The sequence below is a fragment of the Pongo abelii genome, chromosome 4 (assembly GCF_028885655.2).
Source record: "Pongo abelii isolate AG06213 chromosome 4, NHGRI_mPonAbe1-v2.0_pri, whole genome shotgun sequence".
NCBI lineage: Eukaryota > Metazoa > Chordata > Mammalia > Primates > Hominidae > Pongo > Pongo abelii.
In genome coordinates, this window is record NC_071989.2 from 35,809,914 (window position 1) to 35,830,907 (window position 20,994).

Genomic DNA, 20,994 nt, shown 5'->3' on the forward strand with positions numbered 1-20,994 from the left:
TTGCTCCAGTTCTCAACAAGTTCCTTATTTCCATCTGAGACCACCTCAGCTTGGACTTTATTGTCCATATCACTATCAGCGTTTTGGACACAGCCATTCAACAAGTCTCTAGGGAGTTCCATACCTTCCCACATTTTCCTGTCTTCTTCTAAGCCCTTCAAACTGTTCCAACCTCTGCCTGTTACCCAGTTCCAAAGTTGCTTCCACATTTTCAGGTATTTTTTCAGCAGCGCGCCACTCTACTGGTACCAATTTACTGTATTAGTTCGTTTCACACTGCTGATAAAGACATACCCAAGACTGGGAAGAAAAAGAGGTTTAATTGGACTTACACTTCCACATGGCTGGGCAGGCCTCAGAATCATGGCAGAAGGCAAGGAGGAGCAAGTTACATCTGACATGGATGGCAGGAGGTGAAAAGAGCTTCTGCAGGGGTGACTCCCATTTTTATAACCATCAGATCTCATGAGACCCATTCACTATCATGAGAACAGCATGGAAAAGACTTGCCCCCATAATTGAATCATCTCCCACCAGGTCCCTCCCACAACGTGTGGGAATTATGGGAGCTACAGGATGAGATTTGGGTGGGGACATGGAGCCAAACCATATCAACCTCTAACCTAGAATACTACCATGTTTACTTGTTTTTCTTCCTCTAATTACTCCTTTCCTCATCTCTGCAGTAGTTGTTTTATACACAGTGATCTGAAAATGAAACTCTTGTCAGTTACCACAAACACTCCATGGGCTCCCCATTGCAAAGAGCCTAGGCATTTTAACATGATATTCTTGTTATAGACCTTATCTTAATAGCCTCAGCTAAAAGTATTTATTACTTTGTAGAAACATAATTACTGGATTTTACACAGATTACACACATGTATACCTTTGTCCTACTGCATCTACTTTAGAAATAATATCTGATGTCTACTGATTGCTTACGGTGTTCTATATAAATGCCTATCTAAGCTACTGGATCTATATTATTTCATTCTTACAACAAACTTATAAGTATTATTATCTCCATTTTATAGCTGAGGAAACTAAAGATTAGGGAGCTCAAGGGTCTTGACCGAAGTTATACATCTTGTAAATGGTAGTCAGAAATTAAAACCAAACAATCTGGCATCTAAAAATACATACTTAACTACTGTACCTATACTGTCTTTAGGCAGCCAGCATTCCACCAATATAGTTTATTACATTTTGACCATGAATCATACTAACTCCTTACCCATAATGCAGTGAAAGTAGAGTCAGGCACCACATAACAATGTTTTGGTCAATCATGGACCACATATATGACAATGGTTTCATAAGATTATAATGCTATAATTTTTACTGTATCTTTTCTATGTTTAGATACATGAACGCTTACCAATGCATTACAGTTGCCTGCAGTATTTAGTACAGTAACATTCTGTACAGGTGTGTAGCCTGGGAGCAATAGGTTGTACCATCTACGTTTATGTAGTACATTCTATGATGGTCATATAAGGACAAAATCACCTAACAATGCATTTCTCAGAATGTATCCCCATCATTAAGTGACACATGACTGTATAGTGAATTCTCTTTGAGAAACAGTGCTTGTTTAATAGTTTCTTAGTGCTCTGGATAAGTTAAGTTCCCCTTAATAAAGGGAATTAAAATACGTATTTATAGAGCGCCTATTTTGCTACATTTTGAGGAAGCAAAAACAATCATGCATGTTCCATGCTTTTGTGGAATTGCCTCTGTAACCTGTCTGTAGTGTGGACATTTAAAGATGCTAGTGAAATAAATTGTTATTGGTGTCACAATAGAAGTATTTGCACAGTTCTAGAGTGAGGCTAATTTTAAAGACTTCATAGAGAAATAGAATATTGAACAGTGTTTTGCAAAATATGCTGGAATAAAGGGAAAAGGGGTATTCTAGACAAAAGTCACAGCATGGATAGTGGAATGGAGGAATGAAGTATGTTGAATTGAGAAACATCCAGAGGGATGATTATGGTAGGAATGGAGAGAGGAGGAAATGGAAAATGTGTTGATAACTGAGGTGGGAGAAGTAGACACAGAGAAGATTTTGCAGTGTCTTGTACTAAAAGACTTGTATTTTATCTTCTAGGCAACCAGTAGTCATTCCAAAGCTTTCATCCAGGACGCAGCATAGTGAGTTTTACATTTTAGGATGATTCCTCTCATTATAGTATAAGTAGTAGATTCAAGATGGGCATATTGGAGTAACAGAAGGACAATTTCAAGACTCTCATAACAGTTCATGTGAGAAGGACTGAATACCTTAACTAAGAATCAGCGGAGATCAATGAATACAAAAGATGAGAAGGAGCTAGTCTTAAGGATCTGTTAACAGATCTTGACCATAGCTTAAACAAGAAGGATAAAGGAATGAAAGTGTCTTGGATAGCTAAGAGGTTCTGAGTTAGACTACCAATGCCAAAATCTTCTATGACATCCTACCAGTCCATAAAAGGTGAGTCTAGAGATTCTCAACAGATATTGTATGCTTGCCCAGATATTTTACTGATGTCCAATGCAGCCTATATTTGAAAGACATAAGTTTCAATTAAAAAAAACTATAAGATCTTTCAAAAACACTCAGAAAGTGTGTTTTATATTCTTCTTGAGTGACAGTTACATTTCAACCATCCATGACATTTTTCATCATTCTTGCAAGCATAGATAGAAATTATACTGGCTTTGAATTGTCATTCTGAATTGCACCAAATGAGATAATGGCTACTCACTCTGATTGCTCTATAGATTTTATAGGCAGCTGATACTACTGAATTTTTAGTTCTAAAACAAGAAAATTGCTAAACTTTTGAGCTAAGAAATTTTGCTCATTTTTGTTTATTTTTCTCTGCTTGCTAGAGTTTTATAAACTCAGGACTTCCTTTACCTCAGCTCTAATGCAATGAGGTTCTTGATTTCCTAAGCAACTAAACAAGAAACCTTAGAATGTCCATTACTTGTTTCTTACTGTCAAATCACTTAAGAGTGTTGCTGATCTTTAAATCCTACAAATTACTCAGGCTTTTTTTCTTTTTTCTGAAAGGTATATTGATAGAAAGGTCAAGTAGGCACTAACTAATAATTCTATTATTCATTGAGAAATTATGTGCTTATCTGTGCTGAGTGAAGTGATTTTAGTATAGGAGACAATGTACAAGGATTTTCCTACTTCTGTTGAAGGTGATGTGCATGTGAGTGTTACATACTTCTGCTTGTGGGCTTCAGGTACAACAAATCACTTTGTTTCCCAGTATGGTAACCTGTAATTATCCTCAGCTTGGATGCAATAACCTTTACAACAAACATCTTCAATTTCTTATTTTTCACAGCACTCCAGCAGGGGAATGAGTTAAAGGTGGGTATGTTTGTATAAAGGCATCTAAGAAGAATTTGCAGTAGTAATTTGGCAAAATTTTCCAAGACAGTAGTAGTATGAGAAGGGTCATGACAACATTTATGGACTTGAAGATATACTAAGCATTTCCAGTCTGAGTGGCTTCTGCCATAAAGTTGACCACATCAATGCAACTCTTTAACTTGAACCACTTAGGAGGTATAGGTGTTATACAAATGCAGTGCACTGTGCTTTGTTGGTACCATTTCTGCTTAATACTACTTACTCCAAATTCTGTATTTGCTTGCATTTGTAATACTTACAGGCTTTCTTTCCTTTAAATGTAGATTACTTCTTTCTTGACATAAGAGTTTAATTATTTCTAGGGGTTTTTTTTATTAGTTGCTGTTAAAACCATCTGATAAATCCAGAAGGTGATTTCAGTATCTTTTGGAATGTTTTTTTCATTTTTGCCCTTCAATTAAACAACAATTAAATGTACTGAATTTTCCTAGGTTATTCTCACATGCAAAACACCATATCAGTCAACGTGGAAAACACAAAGTTGAATAAGACATAGTCGCTATCCTCAAGGGTCTTGTAATCTAGTAAGAACAGCAGTAACATGCACAAATAACAATAATTAAAGGCATACTATGGTAAAAAATTGAGGGAGGATGAGGCAGGAAGATTGCTTGAGCCTAGAAATTCAAGGTTACAGCGAGCTATGATTGCACCACTGCACTTCAGCCTGGGCAATAGAGTGAGACCCCGTTTCTGTTTTTCTTACTTGAAAATGATATATAAATAAAATGCCATAAAACATAAAAGAATAAGATTAACTATTAGTAAAGATAGGTGCAGGAGAAATGTTTATAGGAGAGTTGACATTTGATGTGGACATTGAAAGATGCAAAATTTTGATATGATAGCTCATCGAAGCAGAACAAGTGAAGAACAATAGTAGTGATGGGCATAGATAAATGGTAGATTCAGGGAAGATCTTGTGAGTTCTTGAATGCTGTGCTAAAAACTTTGATTTCTACTTTGTTTACAGTTAAAAACAAAAACAAAACAACAACAACAAAAACACAAATATCCCAGGCTTAAGCAAGAAGGTGACATGATCATATCTCTTTTATTAAAAGTTCACTTTGGGGCTTCTGGTTTTACCTCTAACGTGTAAAAATCTTGGTAATGTCACTTCCAGTCTTACAACAAAGAAAACACACACAAATTGAAAACTGTACCTCTCAGAGAATTGAGGTCACAGGGCAAACTGCACCCTGATATCTGGAAAGACAGGCAAATATAGACTAAGACAGTTTTTCTTCCAAAAATATTTCACTGCCCACTATAATTCTTAGAAGAATCCTCATTTATTCATGAATAAATGCTTCTAACCTTAAAATAATCTGTCAATGTTTTCTCTTCAGTGGTTTGCAGAGACTAACATAATGCCTAGAATAGAATAGATGCTCAATAAACGTTTGTTGAATGAGTGAATAAAAGACAATCTTTTAAATTAGCAATTTAATTTTTTTCTGAGCTTGCACCTCATCAATTAAAAACAAATCAGTGATTCTCCATTCTCTATTTATTTCTACAAGTTAGACATAATCTACCATTAAATAAAATGCATAATTTAAAATAACTAAAATATAGAAAAATTTGAAGTATCAGATGAAAAGGCATCAATGGAACTTATACCTTTTCTATACCTCCCTGCATTGTGTATTTTATACACCTCACTATAGGAAATACTGATCTGAGGAAGGATTATTGCACATTATTGAACAATCTAAGGGGTGATTATTCCACCCCTTACACTTTTTTTCAAAGTTCTAGCAAATAAGTAATCATGGACCAGCTCAACAGTAGTAGTTTAAGTCTACTTAAAGTGATTTTTAATATACTGGTTTTCCTCAAAAACATTTAACTCTGGTGATGTAATGTTCAGCAACAATGCAAGTCACGAAGATTGTGTTAGAAACTTAAGATCCTCTTCCAAGAGCCCTCAAATCTGTATGAGGTGCTAGAACACAAGTTCTCAACTACTTTCTTATTTCTATATTATCAAGTGTGAGATTGTCCTCCACGAGTTTCCCTATTTGTACTAAGTAAGGAGTATGACTGTTTTAATCCTTTCTGCCCCTTTTTGAGGTCATGGGCACTTTTTAAAATTTGTTTTTCGATTGACAAATAAAAATTGCATATTTTATGGTGTACAACATGATGTTTTGATATATGTATACATTGTGGAATGGCTAAATCAAGCTAATTAACACATTCAACAGGGCATTTTTGTTGCTGTTGTTACTATGGCTACCAACATCATTATTTCCAATACCTTCCTCATAACAAATGAGACCAAGGCATTTCCAAGTGTGATCTTGAATTCAGTAAAAACTAATAAACTTATTAAGGTTTAGAGTTGAAAAGGAGCTTAGAAGTCATCTAGTCCAACTCATTCAACATACAGATGGGGAAACTGAAGTCTAAAGAGGTGTGATAAACTCTAATAAGGATGATAACATTCTTAGGGACAATGCCCAAATGGGCAAATATAATAAATTTTAGTGCTAGGTATCAGGTCTATTTTAATGCAGTTACCGAATTCTCTGGGTTTTAAAATAGGTACTGATCCAACCATCTGCATGATCACATTTAGTCTATTTCTTCTTCATATCTGAATTCCTAGGAAGCCTGTGTTCACCTAGTTTTCAAATGCCTCAGCTCTCAGTCTGAACTGTGGTGAAAACTCCGAGGTGTCTGTGAAGCATGTTGTTCCTGTTCTCCAATTCCCTCTAAACTCATCTTTTTATATACCCTTTACCAAATGACCCTTAGACATAAGTCTAGGCATTTACCAGTCACATCAAGTCATAATTTTTGGAAACAGTAAAATAAGGGGCAACTTTTATTCTTTGCTACATGAAATAGGGAGTTTATTTCCCCATATAGTTTAGACAGTTGATAGAAATCATCAATATAAACTTAACACCAACTCTGGTATTACCAGCTTAACTTCACAAAAAGCCTTGCTCATCCCTGGCATTTTGTTACTCTCTCTATATATATGTTTGCTGCTGATGGAAATGTAATTACCCAAACTTTTTTCATTATAATTAGTCTTGAAGTTCTTGTTTTTCTAAGGTATACTGCTTATATTCACAGGAGATCTTATCTAACTCCATATCTTGGTTCTAACAGTTGCTCCCAAATTGTAACTCAGCTGTAAGTCTTTTTAACTCACAGTAACAATTTCTAATGGATTTGTAATAGCCAACCAAGCAATTAGGCTATATATTTTTGGAGGTTTTGTTATGTCTGCGGTTTTATCCTAACCATTAAATTCCTAACCGAAAGTATATATTAAAACTTAAATTTAAAAACTTTTAAAGCTAAAGCGTTTTTCAATGTTAGTGCTTCAAACTACTGATAAATTAGGTACCAAATTAAAATACTTCTTTAGCATTCTCATGAAATTCAAGTTAATTAAAACAAAATATATAGTATAATACCTATAAAAATATTAAATCATGGTTAAATGAACAAAAGGAAACATTATTTTATAAGAATGCCCTTTCTTCTCTAACTGCATTTTAAGTGTGAGGTCTAAATAGAAAAAAAGCACACAAAGTTTTCTTTACTATTTCTTTGTGTTAGCTAAGTGACTTTCTTTCTGTAATATCCTACATTTAGGATCACCAAAATCTAGCATATTAGCTTCCATGCCTCAATGTCACATAAGTCCAGAGATTATGGATCACATAATCTTTATTCATTCTACTTTCTTCTTTATTTTTCTCTCTGTCTTCCCTCCCTCACACTTCATCCTTCTCACCCTTCCTCTTCCTCTTCTCTATTCTCCACCTGCTCCCTTTCATCTTCCTTCTCCTCCTCTTCTTCTTAAAAGGCTTCCAAGCCTAAATGTGGTTAGCCTACAGAAATAAAACCAACTCAGCCATGTCTGGATGACAAACTGCCAATGCATTTACTTTGGGAGATTTGGAGGAGGAAACACGAGCAGGTGGTGTATTCACTAAGAAAGTGAGGAGTAGCAAGAATTCATGTTATGTAATGGAATTCAGTTACTTGGCATTTTTTCTTGTTGATGATAATTACATGACCGATGTTTTTGCAAAAAGAAACTCGCCCATATCATTTTTTTTTGTCTTTGGCTTTTTCTCTCACTAAAAATGTCCATAATATAAGTAAGACATCTAAAAGTCAAACCACACTTTAATTGGGTGAATTTTTTAAAAACTGACAGCTTTTTCTGCACTTGTTTCTTGACATTAACCTCTCTTGCTACATCTTTTGCTCTTGTATTTGTAGCTATATTAGAGAGGGAGGTTGCATCCCTCATTATTGAGTTTTTCTGCCCATTCCTTGTCAGAAGTTCTTTTTGATCTCTTCCCACCCTACACTGCATGGAATAATTGATGAGGGTTCAAAACAAATAGCAATTATGGGAGTCCTAATATTATATCTTCTTTAGAACTTCTTTGACTTTTCTGTAATACAGCAGGTCTTTGAATAACATGAATTTATTCAGCGTCATTTCTTTATGACATTGAGAAGAAAAAAAAATGGATTCCTGGCTAGGGCCACTGTGTGTATGCAGTGTGTGTGGTCTCCCCATGTCTGCATGGGTTTTCTGTAGGTACTCCAGTTTCCCCCTACATCCCAAAGCTGTGCACGTGGGGTGACCTGGCATGGCTACCTGGTCCCAGTCTGAGTGAGTGGAGGTGTGTATGAGGGCATCTTGCAATGGAATGGCAATCCTGTCCAGGGCTGGTTCCTGTCTGACACCCTGAGTTTCTAAGAGACACTCTGGCCAGCTGTCTCCTTGAACCAGCATAAGTGGGTAAATAATAATCTTACTTGTTTTTATTAATCTTTCTTAAACATATGAAGCTCATGAGTATTTTAGTGTTTAATATTAGAAGTATTTTGGTCTTTATTTAGAATTTTGATGACGATTTGTTACCAGAAATATGCCATAAGAACCTAACTCTTAGTTATATCAATTAGCCTACTAAAATTGATTTCATTATATGTCCATTTTGATTAAAGTTGCAATTTCCAATACAATGTTAAATGAGGACTTACTCTACCCTTGCCCCAGATTGCACCCTAAAAGTCAGACTTAACCTCATGTAAATTTTGAAAGGAATGAAAGTTTGTCCCCTCCCCACCTCCCTTATCAGCCCCCCTTTTATTTCTCGTTTCTGGAATCACTGTCTCTTTCACTATGCTTGGCTCTTCGATCTACAAGTTCCTGCACCCCCTACCTGCTGACTTCTCCTAAGATGTTAACAGGTAACTTGGTGTAATTGAAATAAAGTGTGAGGTGTGATCCCTTCAGTCTCTGATGATCATCATGGTAATAGGGGGCTCCTCATTTCCAAAAACTTTGAAGACTCAAAGAAAAGCAGCTTTTACAATGAATTGATAAGCATTGGGTTTCTATTTTCAAAGATTTTTTACATAATGGTGGCCCATTCTGTTTATAAGCAACTGTCCTTTTAAATACTCATGCATTTTCCACCTGCACTACAAGTAAACAGAGTGATTTCCTCTTTTCCACTTTGTGTGCAGTTTTATACACACAGATGCACACAAACATTTATATTCATATATCAAAGAATATGGTATGGAAATGTTTAGTAGCTAGTATGGAAAAGCAAATACAGATTTTTCTTTGGACTTGACTTCCTAATACAGAATATTTCCACCTTTCGACTGACAAATTATGTGTATTCATACCCAGCAGACTTGTCCTCATAAACCTTTTGTCAGAATAAAAATTCTACCTTGACTGATGACGTAAAGGTACTTTCAAAGTAACAGGAGTTAATATAATTATTGGTCGTCACATCATCACTATTTTAGCATACATTACAATCATTAATTTCCTAGGAGCTATTAAAATCTTACCCTGTCTTTGAAGATTCCCCAAGTGACTTTAATAGAAATTATTTGGTGAGCTTAGCAGGAATTTAATCTGAAATGAGATCCATCTGGCAGAGATATCAAATTAATAGTACTTGAACATTGAGTTCTACTTTTCAAAACTGATTAGGTACAACTGTATCAAATGTCTTAACAAATATAGATGTGTTTTTATTATAATTTCATCATAGGTTGCCTTTCTCACATCTGGGTGTTTTAGAATGAAAACTTGTGCAGACCTGTTATCAACTTGGTGAAATAGAGTAGATAATAACTAAGTAAGAAATGGAAGTTAACTTCATGCTTCATTTAAATGTCTGCATCTCTTTTTGATACAGCTTGATCTAGTCTTCTCAAACGTTTAGAGGATTTGATAATTCAGTAACACGCTCAAGTAAGATACTTAAAAATGTAGAATAGAAACTACCAGAAGCCACAAGAAAATATAGGACTTACTTCGGATTTGGCTTACTGATACCATTCAAAATAGCATGATTGAAATGTCTACATTAGTATTACATGAATTCAGCAGTCTCTCAGGAGGTACATAATTCAAAGGCAAATTTTTTCCTCCTTGAGGATTTGACATAGTAAGGACAATGCTCTCCTAAACTGTGGAATTTCCTAGATAAAGTTTGTGGGCATCGATTCTACGCTTTCTATAAAAGATCTTCAAATTCACTTAACATTTGTAATCTCCATGGAGGCCTTAAAATCCTCTAACAACTAACTCTGTATTTCTTCTTAGAGGACATAGATAGATGATACCCACCAAAAATGGGCAACCACAGATTCTTTGTATTCAGAATGTGCACACGTGTGCGCGTGCACACACACACACACATCTAGCTCTCCAACATTGCAATGAAGGGTTGTAAACACCATGGAGACTGGGAATCCATATCCAAGTAGTGCTGCCTAGGTTTCACGTTTTAAAACAGAGTTTGGCAACAATGAGTTTAATCTATGAAGACATGTACAAGACTGTCATGATAAAATGTAGGTTTTTCACATAGCCTATTCTTTGGTTTCAAGAAATGTCCTTCATTCTCAAAATTAGGGCTTCCTACTTCTTTCAGTGTAATTTTATTTTCTTATGTGAAATAATAGCTAGAGAAGATAGCAGTGTTTGTTTGTATGTTCTTACTTACAAGAACAAAAAAGAAAATTTGCAACCTTAATTGACATCAAATTTGCTTTTGGAATATTACTAGCTGGTAAAATCCAGGAGTCTAGAAAAATTGCTGCCCAACATGGGACACACACTCCCTTCACTCTGGTTTTAGAAGCCATTTCATAGAAATTCAACTTTATAATCTTGCTTTGGCCATTCAGAGAAGCTCCTCCTCCCACCCCCATAGAAGCTAAAAAGTTAATCAAGAGAGATTGTAACTATAGTGTAGTTTTAGCTTATTTCATGGAGGATATACATGACTGAAATTCTGCTAAGATATCAAATTTTTTTACCTCTAATTTCATATTTCTTACAAAATTGGTAATGTGATTTTCATTGAAATGAAAATACTACATGAATTATGATTATGGTATAGACTTTTTAGTAATCCAGTAAAATGATTATGAAATGGTAAATATTTTGATTACATGTTTAAAATGGTGCCGATAAAAAATTTGAAATGTGAACAGATGAAGTTCAAAAGACCAATGACAGTTTAAATTGAATCTAACATATCAAAAGTTCGTTACATTTCCGGTAAGCACTCCAGTGGAGCAAAAACCTGCCATTCTCTAGTGGTTATATTAACCTTAAAAATGAACATCTAAGTTTGTATTAAGAAGACAAAACTCTGAAACATTGCAGAGATAACAATTCAAAATGTCACTGTAAATGTTAAAATAGAAATGCACATTTTGGAGAATACACACAGAAAATGAACACAGTTGTGGATTGCATAGTTGAGAAATCTTTCAAAAATGTTTCTAAAACCAGTTGATCGATTTAGTACAGACATACTTCAGAGACATTGTGAGTTTGACTCCAGACCATCACAATAAAGTGAATGTTGCAAAGTGAGTTACATGGTTTTTTGGTTTCCTAGTGCACATAAAAGTAGTGTTTATCCTATGCTGTAGTCTACTATTAAGTGTGCAATAGCAGTATGTCTAAAACAATATATCCATTCCTTAATTTAAAATTTATCTTGCTAAAAAATGCTAACAATCATCTGAGCCTTCAGTGACTCATAATCTTTTTGCTGGTGTAAAGTCTTGCCTCAGTGTTGTTGGCTGCTGACTGATCAGGGTGTTGCTTGCTGAAGGTTGAGGTGGCTGTGGCAATTTCTTGAAATAAGATGACAATGAAGTTTGCTGCATCAATTAAGTCTTCCTTTCATGAATGATTTCTCTGTAACATGTGGTCTTTGATGACATTCTACCCACGGCAGAAATTCTTTCAAAATTGGAGTCAATCCTCTCAAACCTTGCCACTGCTTCATCAAGTAAGTTGATGCAATATTCTAAACAAAATCCTCTGTTGTCATTTCAATAACATTCACAGCATCTTCACCAGAAGTAGATTCTGTTTTAAGAAACATTTTGTTTGCTCATCCACAAGAAGAAGCTTCTCATTTGTTCAAGATTTATCATGAGATTGCAGCAATTCATTCGCATCTTTAGGATCCACTTCTAATTCTAGCTCTTTTGCTATTTCCACCACATCTTTAGTTACTTCCTCCACTGAAGTCTTGAACAGCTCAAAATCATCCATGAACGTTGGAATCAACTTTTTCCAAACTCCTGTTAATGTTGATATTTTGACCTCCTCCCATGAATCATGAAAGCTCTGAATGGCATCTAGAATGGTAAATCCTTTCCAGAAGGCTTTCAATTTACTTTGTCCAGATCCATCACAGGAATCGCTATCTATAATAGCTTTAGCCTTACAAAATGTACTTATTTTAAAACTTTTTTATTTCAATAGCTTTTGGGGTACAAGTGGGTTTTGGTGACATGAATGACTTGTACAGTGGTGAAATCTGGGATTTTAGTGCACTCTTCACCAGAGTAGTGTACATTGTACTCAATACGTAGTTTTTATCTCTCACCCTGCTTCCACCCTCCCCATTCTGAGTCTCTAAAGTCCATTATAGCACTCTGTATGCCTTTGCATACCCATAGCCTAGCCCCCACTTAAGTGAGATCAGATGGTATTTGGTTTTCTATTTCTGAGTTACTTCACTTAGAATAATGGCCTCAGCTGCATCAAAGTTGCTGCAAAATACATTATTTTGTTCTTTTTTATGGCTGAGTAGGTATTCCATGGTGCATATATACATTCTCACTCATTAGTCAATGGGCATTTAGATTGTTTCCATATCTTTGCAATTATAAACTGTGTTGCAATAAAAATATGTGTGCAGGTGTCTTTTTGATATGACTTCTTTTCCTTTGGGTAGATACCTAGTAGTGGGATTGCTGGATCAAATGGTATATCTACTGTTAGTTCTTTAACAAATCTCCATATTGCTTTCCATAGAAGTTGTACTAGTTTACATTCTACCATCAGTGTATAAACATTCACCTTACAAAATGTATTTCTTTTTTTTTTTTTTTTTTGAGACGGAGTCTCGCTCTGTCACCCAGGCTGGAGTGCAGTGGCTCGATCTCGGCTCACTGCAAGCTCCGCCTCCCGGGTTCACGTGGTGTAGCCCTTTTAATTTCCTTCAAGAACTTTTCCTTTACATTTACAACTTGGCTAACTGACAACAAGAGACCTAGATTTCTGCCCACCTCAGCTTTAGATATGTCCTTCTCACTAAGGTTAATCATTTCTAGCTTTCGACTTAAAATGAGAGTGTGTCTCCTCCTTTTATTTGACTCCTTTTAATTTGAACACTTACGAGTAATTGTAGGGTTCTTAATTGGCCTAATTTTAACATTATTGTGTCTCAGGGAATAGGGAGGCCTAAGATGAGGGAGAGAAATTGAGAAAAAACTGACCTGTGGAAAACACACACAACATTTATCAATTAAGTCTACTGTCTTATATGGGTGTGGTTTGTGTGCCCCAATATAATTACAATGGTAACATCAAAAATCCCTGATTACAGTTCACCAAAAGAGATATCACACTAATAATAATAAAGTTTGAAATGTTGTGAGAATTACCACAATGTGACACAGACACACAATGTAAACATGTGCTGTTGAAAAAATAGTACCTGTAGACTTTGCTCAGCGCAGGTTTGCCACAGACCTTCAACTGGTGAAAAATGCAATATCTGCAAAGCACAATAAAGCAAAGCACCATAAGCAGGTATACCTGTATTCCTCTACTGTAAGTTTTAGCATTCAGTAAAATTGGAGTTAAGTAAAACACACCTGGGACTCTTCATTAATCAGATACTTTTTCTCTCTCAGAAGGAATACTTGAATGTTGACAAAATAGACTTACAGTAGGAGGAATACTTGAATGTTGACAAAATAGACTTACAGTAGGGAGAAAAATAAAAAGTAACTTTTATCTTACGTGGTTTATGGCCATCCAAGAATCAGCCTAAACTTCTATATATTCCCTAGCTCTACTTGTACTATTGTGTAGTTCAACAGCCAGCCTCCAATAGCTGCTGCTTCTCCAAGTGGGTGATGTGTGGGAAGGGGCAGGGCCAATGATCCTATGGAACCTTTAGAGTTGTGATGTGCACTGTGATCAAGGCTGTGAAGGCTACAAAGGAAGTAAAGATAAGACTTCTGAGCTTGAGAGATTGTTGATTTTCCTAAGGGGCTGCTTCAGATGCCTGAAAAGTTTACTAAATAGTTTGATGATCTACAATTAAGTGCTTACTAAACTATGCATTGAGGACACTTCAATGAGTGAAACATGAGCGTGGCTTGAGGAATCTGGTCCAGCTTTGTGAGCCTTGTTTTGAAAGGATCTAAGACAGCCAGCAGATACATATTTATGGAGGGCTTTATAGGCGCATCTCCCTGGAACACTATTACAGATCTGGTTATCTTAACTAAAGAAAGATATAGTGGAAAAAAATTATTAGAAGAATCTGGGAGGTTAGAAAATAGTATGAGGAAGGACTCATCTATTTCATCTTGAAGGAGCTTTGGTCATTTGTAACGTTCAAGAAATTTATTTACATCATTAAATTTATTGATATAAAAGTTTTCAAAAGGTTTTATTTTTGCTTTCAATGTCTGAAGGAGCTGTAATGATGTCTTCTCTACATTCGTATCACTAGTAACTTGTATCTTATTTTCTTTATAAGTATAGTTAGGATTTTATCTTTTCAAATAATGACATTTGAGTTTTAAAATTGTTTCTATTGGGTTTCTTTGATCAATTTCCTTGATTTACACTTTTCTTTGTTTTCCTCATGCTACTTACTTTGTGTTTAATTTGCTTTTTATTTTTAGCTGCTTAAATTGAAGGCTGATATCATTGATTTTATACCTTTATTCTTTTTTCATATACAATTTGAAATAATAAATTTCCTTCTCAACATGGCTGTATTAATCTATTTTCATACTGCTATAAAGAACTGTCTGAGACTGGGTAATTTATAAAGGAAAGAGGTTTAATTGACTCACAATTCAGCATGGCTGGGGAGGCCTCAGGAAACTTACAATCATGGCAGAAGGCAAAGGGGAAGCACGGACCTTCTTCACAAGGCAGCAGGAAGGAGAAGCACTGAGCGAAGGGGAAAAAGCCCCTTATAAAACCATTAGATCTCATAAGAACTCACTCACTATCTTGAGAACAGCATGGGGGAAACCACCTCCATGATTCAATTACCTCCACCTGGTCTCTTCCTTGACACCTGGGGATTATGGGGATTATGAAATTACAATTCAAGATGATATTTGGGTAGGGACACAAAGCCTAACCATATCAATGGTTTAAATGGTTTCTGACAAATTTTACTTTGATATATTTTTATTATCATTTAACTTAAAATTTTTCTAATTTTACTAGTGATTTCATCTTTGCCTTATAGGTTATTTAAGGGTGTATGGCTTAATGTAAAAGTATTTTGGAATTTTCCAGATATATTTCTATTTTCATTTTAATTTAACTCCATTTTGATCAGAGAACCCACTCTACATGATTTCAATTGCTTTACATTTTTTGAGATTTATTGTGTCACCTAAAATATATTCTTTCTTTAAGAATGTTCCATGTATACTTGAATATATATTGTTGGGTATAGTGTTTTATAAATATTCATTGTGTTAATATCGCTGATATAGTGTTTTCTTAAGTTTTCCATGTCCTTAATAAAGGCTTTGTTTACTTAGCATATCAAGTACTGAGAGTTAAGTGTTAGGATCTCTGATAATCATATAATTTTAATATTAGAAATTGAGGACAAGATGGCAGATAGGACACAGGGTTAATGTGCAGCTGCCACTTGGATGGGCAGAACAGTGTGTGGAGACTTGCACTATGAACTTTTGCTCCAAGAACCTCTGCAGGAACATACCAGGAAAACCAAAATAATTCATAGATCCTTTGAAGGAAGTGGCATGCTGTTGCAAATTCTGTGAGACAGACAAAAAACTGAGTTCCCAAAGTGAGAGGGGGAAATCTGCCACTGAACACACATCCCCACTGGGGAATCTGAAAATCCAGATTATGGGAGAAGGATTTAACCTTACTTAGAGCTGAAACAGATTTAGAGAGCCGTGCAAAATATAAAAGTAGAAACAGCAGTGGAAAGATCCTTGTAGGTGCTCCCAGTCTCCAGCCTGAGTCCAGGGAAGCCATCCCTGACTGTATCTCACAGGGGCCCTAGAGGGAGACAGCCAGCAAAATTAGGGAGGAGTTGCAGGATGAAAGAAGCTTCCAACTGAAATTAGTAATAGTTTTGACAGGGTACAAATTTTCTTGAGCAGAATCTGAAGGTCAAAGATGAACTGCTGCAGACAGAAGTGCAGGAGCCACCACTGACAGTGTGGGCAGATGGGGACGGGCGATGTTTGGAAGCTGTGCTTGCTTTCTCAGTGGGGAAGCTCAGGGTCTGGGGCAAGGTCTCCGCAGGGCACTGCAAGAGTGACATGAGCCTTGCCAACTGCCTGGGACCTAGGTGAGGCCTCTCACTACCAGCTATCCCCCACTTCCCTGGTGAACTATATAACATAGCAGAGGCAGCCATAATCCCCTCTGGAAAATAACCCCATCAACCTGAGAACCACCTCCCCCATCGCCCTCAGTGGCCACAGCAAGCCCTGCCCAAGGAGAATCTGAGGCCAGACCCTCCTAACACTGCCCCCACCTGATGGTATTTCTTTATCCACCCTGGTAGCTGAACACAAAAGACAGAAATTTTGGGAGGCTTATAGCCTCACCTATTGCCTGAGAAACCAAAATACTTACCCTGGCCACCTTAGGGCAAGTTTAGATATCCCTGCTACTATTGCAGCTGGTGTGCTCTCTTGAAAGTGCCACCTCCTGGCTGGAGGCAAACCAACTCAGAACATTACAGAAACTCATTACAGAATAACCATGATCCCAGGAAGAAGGAAACAACAGCTAATTCTACTGCTTGCAACATCTCGGCTAACCAGAGGTCCTGAGTATGCCCACATGACAACTTCACTGCTCACATAACCAGCATTAGAGAAAGCCAGAACACAAAACATATCTACAACTGACATGGTTTGGCTATGTCCCCACCCAAATCTCATCTTGAATTCCACCTTGTCGTGGGAGGGACCTGGTGGGAGGTAATTGAATAATGGGGCAGGTCTTTCCTGTGCTTTTCTCATGATAGTGGATAAGTCTCACAAGATCTGTTGGTTTTATATAGTGTAATTTCCCTGTACAAGCCATTTTATCTTGTCTGCCACCATGTGAGATGTGACTTTCACCTTCCACCATGATTGTGAGGCCTCCTCAGCCATGTGGAACGTAAGTCCATTAAACCTCTTTCTTTTGTAAATTGCCCAGTCTTGGGTATGTCTATCAACAGCGTGAAAATGGCTACTACAAAAACCATAGACTCTCAGAGTCTACTTCACTCCCCTGCAGCCTCCACCAGAGCAGTTGCTGGTATCCAGGCTGTGAGACCTGAAGACAGATTACATCACAGGACACTTTGCAGACAGTCCCCACCATCAACAAGGGGAGCCTGGGAGTCCAGGTTGGTGGCTAGATCCAGAAGAGCAATAACAATTACAGCAGTTCAGCTCTCAGGAAGCCCCATCCCTAGGGGAAGGGAAGAGCACTACATCAAGAAATCACCCTGTAAAACAAAAGAATCTGAACAGCAGGGCTTGAGTTTCAGACATTTCCACTGAAATAGTCTGTCCAAATGAGAAAGAACCAGAAAAATAATTCTGGTAACACGACAAAACAGGGTTCTATAACACCCCTAAATGATCACACTAGCTCCCCAGCAATGGATCCAAACCAAGAAGATCTCTGAATGGACAGATAAAGGATTCAGAAGGTTGATTATTAAGCTACTCAAGGGGATATCAAAGAAAGGTGAAAACCAACTTAAAAAATTTAAAAAAAATCAGGATATGGAAGAAAAATTCTCCAGAGAAATTGATATCAAAAATTAAAAACAATCACAACTTCTGGAAATGAAAGATACAGTTAGAGAAATGCAAAATAGACTGGAAAGTTTCAACAGTAGAATTGAACAAGTAGAAGGAACTTCAGAACTCAAAGATTCCAATCTTTATTTCCTCCACCCAGAAAGATCTTTGCTCTCTGCTTTGTATCTACTTCTTTAAGCCGCAGACAAAAAACTTCCCCAGGAAGAAAGCTGACATATTTGTGCACTACTTGTAGTTGCTTTACATACTTTTTCTGTTTTATAGTTAATCATGGTAGGATGGGAAGTCTAATATACCTTATTTCATCATGGCATAACTGAAAGTAGAACATGAAAAAAAGCAGGTTCTGGTTGGGCATGGTGACTCACATCTGTAATCCCAGCACTTTGTGAGGCCAAGGCTGGTGGATCATCTGAGGTCAGGAGTTTGACCCCAGTGTGGACAACATGGTGACACCCCCGTCTTTACTAAAAATAAAAAAAATTAGCCAGGCATGCTGACAGGCACCTGTAATCCCAACTACTTGGGAGGCTGAGGCAGGAGAATGGCTTGAACCCAGGAGGCAGAGGTTGCAGTGACCAGAGATCATGCCACTGCACTCCAGCCTGGGTGACAAAGCAAGACTCCATCTCAAAAACAATAAAAAAGAAAAAAAGCAGTTTCCATGTTCACATGTCTTTTTGTGATCCTCATTGTTCTAAGTACAAAGGACTGGAATTATCCAATAACACACACACACAAACAAGAAATTGTACAACATAATACATAGATGTTAAAGTGAGTGGTGTATGTTAAAAGTCCTGTTGGTATGCACGGATTCATGCTGTATCATTTACTGAGTGAGCATTTGGACAGGTACTGTTCTAGGTTCTGGGTATGTGAAAGTGAAAAGCCATCCATGTATTCAGATGTCTTTTTTGCAGAGGGAGGACGAAAGACAGGTGTTCAGATGGGAAAGTTGGGACCTGAGAAAGGAATGTGAACAGGATGTGTAAATGAGTTTGTGGCTTATAGTTAAGGCTGAATTGAGGCTAGATCATGGATTACTTTCAATGGGGTCTTTATCCTCCAACAGTGGCTTGCAAATTTTATTGGCGATGACCCACAGGAAGAAAATACTTTTCCCCATATGCAAACCACATACACACGTCCACCCTTTAATCACACACACACACACACACACACACACAAATATGTACAAACATAACTAAGGCAAACTTGTTTCCAAAAAACTCCACATACGCATTTACCCTTACTATCTGAAATGCCCTTTGATATTTTTTACTTAATTTCATTCTACATTGCTTCATTTGTGAAGGATTCTGGCATGACTCACTGAAGGAATTACATTAACTTTTACGAGGCTAAGCCCCTCAGTAGGTAAACACTGCTCCAGTGGATTTCATGGAAGTATCTGGGTAAGGACTAGCGCAGGGCTTTAGGAATATAAACTGGAACCATTGCACAGGACATACTAGAGGGTAAAGTGTGATATTATAATTTACATATATTGGTTTTCAACCACAGTTCCTGGCTTGTGACTCCACAACCCTTGTTAAAGTAAATAGAATCTCTCCCTCTCTTACCTTCTCCTCCTCTCCTTTCACCCGCCCAAGGCAGGACTCTAATCTGACTATGGGTCATAAGACTCTCATACCACGGAGGAAGGAATGCTGAACAGAGAGGCCAAGAAGAATCTGAACAGACATGCCCTTCTGGGTTGAAATTATACTCTTTTTGTTCAATCACATTTCTATATGGTTCCCAATCATGCCTATCCAATGGCATAAAAGGCCCAAGAGGACAGGGTTAGGGGAGTTCCCATATAGCTAAACATGTAGAGTTTCCTGGATGGTGGTGTACCTGTGGAAGGCATGGAAGCTCTGCACCCCTTCTCATATGCCTTGCCCTACTCAACTCTTCACCTGTATCCTTTGTAATATAGTACCCTTTATAATAAACAAGTAAACCTAAGTAAACGTTCTCTGAGCCACTCTAGCAAATTAATCAAGCCCAAAGAGGGAGGCCATGAGAAGCCCAGCTTGAAACTGCTCAGTCTGAAGTTCCAGAGGCTTAGACTCAGTACTGGTATCCGAAGGGGAGGCATTCTTGTGGGAATGAGCCCTCAACCTGTGAGATCTAAGGCTATCTCCAGGAAGACACCACCAGAATTGAATGGAATTAGAGGACACCCAGCTGCTGTCCACTGCTTGGTATGTGGAGAAAACCCCCCAAACATTTGATTGTGGAAATCTTGTGTTGATTGTTCCATTGGTGTAAAAAATGTTATAATAATTAATAATAATAATTAATTTTTTAAAGAATTAGGTATATTTTTAATGAATTGCATTTTATTATACAGCATACATTTCCAATCCAACTTGTGGTCTCAAAATAACTATAATTTCTACTTGAGTATTTACAAAAAAGAAATAAAGATTTATAATTAAAATGACAGGTGATGCTTTAAAAAAGAAAGCTTTTAGTTTTACGATTGCTGTGGTAGTTACTATCAGGTGAAGGGGCCAAATATTCTAAAATATTTTATTAAAAACCACTAGAAAGCCATCTCAGGAAGAGAAAGAAAACTGTCAGTTTCTTTAATCTCTTCCAGCTGATTCCTTATGGGAGAATGAACATGTCATTTAATAATTCTAAATACTAACATAGGCAGTGCTAGAAACCTTGTCCAGAGCTGGGAGTTTAATGGGCACACACAACAGGTTTAATCTTAAACTTGGCTGGGCGTGGTGGCTGACACCTGTAACCCCAACACTTTGGGAGGCTGAGGTGGGCAGACATGAGGTCAAGAGATCAAGATCATCCTGGCCAACATGGTGAAACCCCATCTCAACTAAAAATACAAAAATTAGCTGGGCATGGTGGCATGTGCCTGTAGTCCCAGCTACCCGGGAGGCTGAGGCAGGAGAATCGCTTGAACCTGGTAGGCAGAGGTTGCAGGGAGCTGAGATTGCACCATTGCACTCCAGCCTGGCAACAGAGCAAGACTCCGTCTCAAAAATAAATAAATAAATAAAATAGCAATTTCAAGTTAATATGAATTTACATAGAAAAATGCACATATTTCAGTGGTAGCACATTTTTATTGATATTTTAATGTCAGATCATTTTCAAGTTGGATATTT

General features: G+C 37.1%; 1 long non-coding RNA gene across 3 annotated transcripts in view; it reads right to left on the reverse strand.

Annotated features, from left to right (window-relative positions):
* Positions 1 to 20,994, reverse strand: part of LOC129059374 (uncharacterized) — a 125,076-nt gene that overhangs the window by 96,310 nt on the left and 7,772 nt on the right. For all 3 annotated transcript variants that reach the window (XR_008525213.1, XR_008525211.1, XR_010139936.1), the window contains exon 2: positions 13,495 to 13,554. This is a non-coding gene — a long non-coding RNA (uncharacterized LOC129059374). The remainder of the gene's footprint in view (positions 1 to 13,494; positions 13,555 to 20,994) is intronic.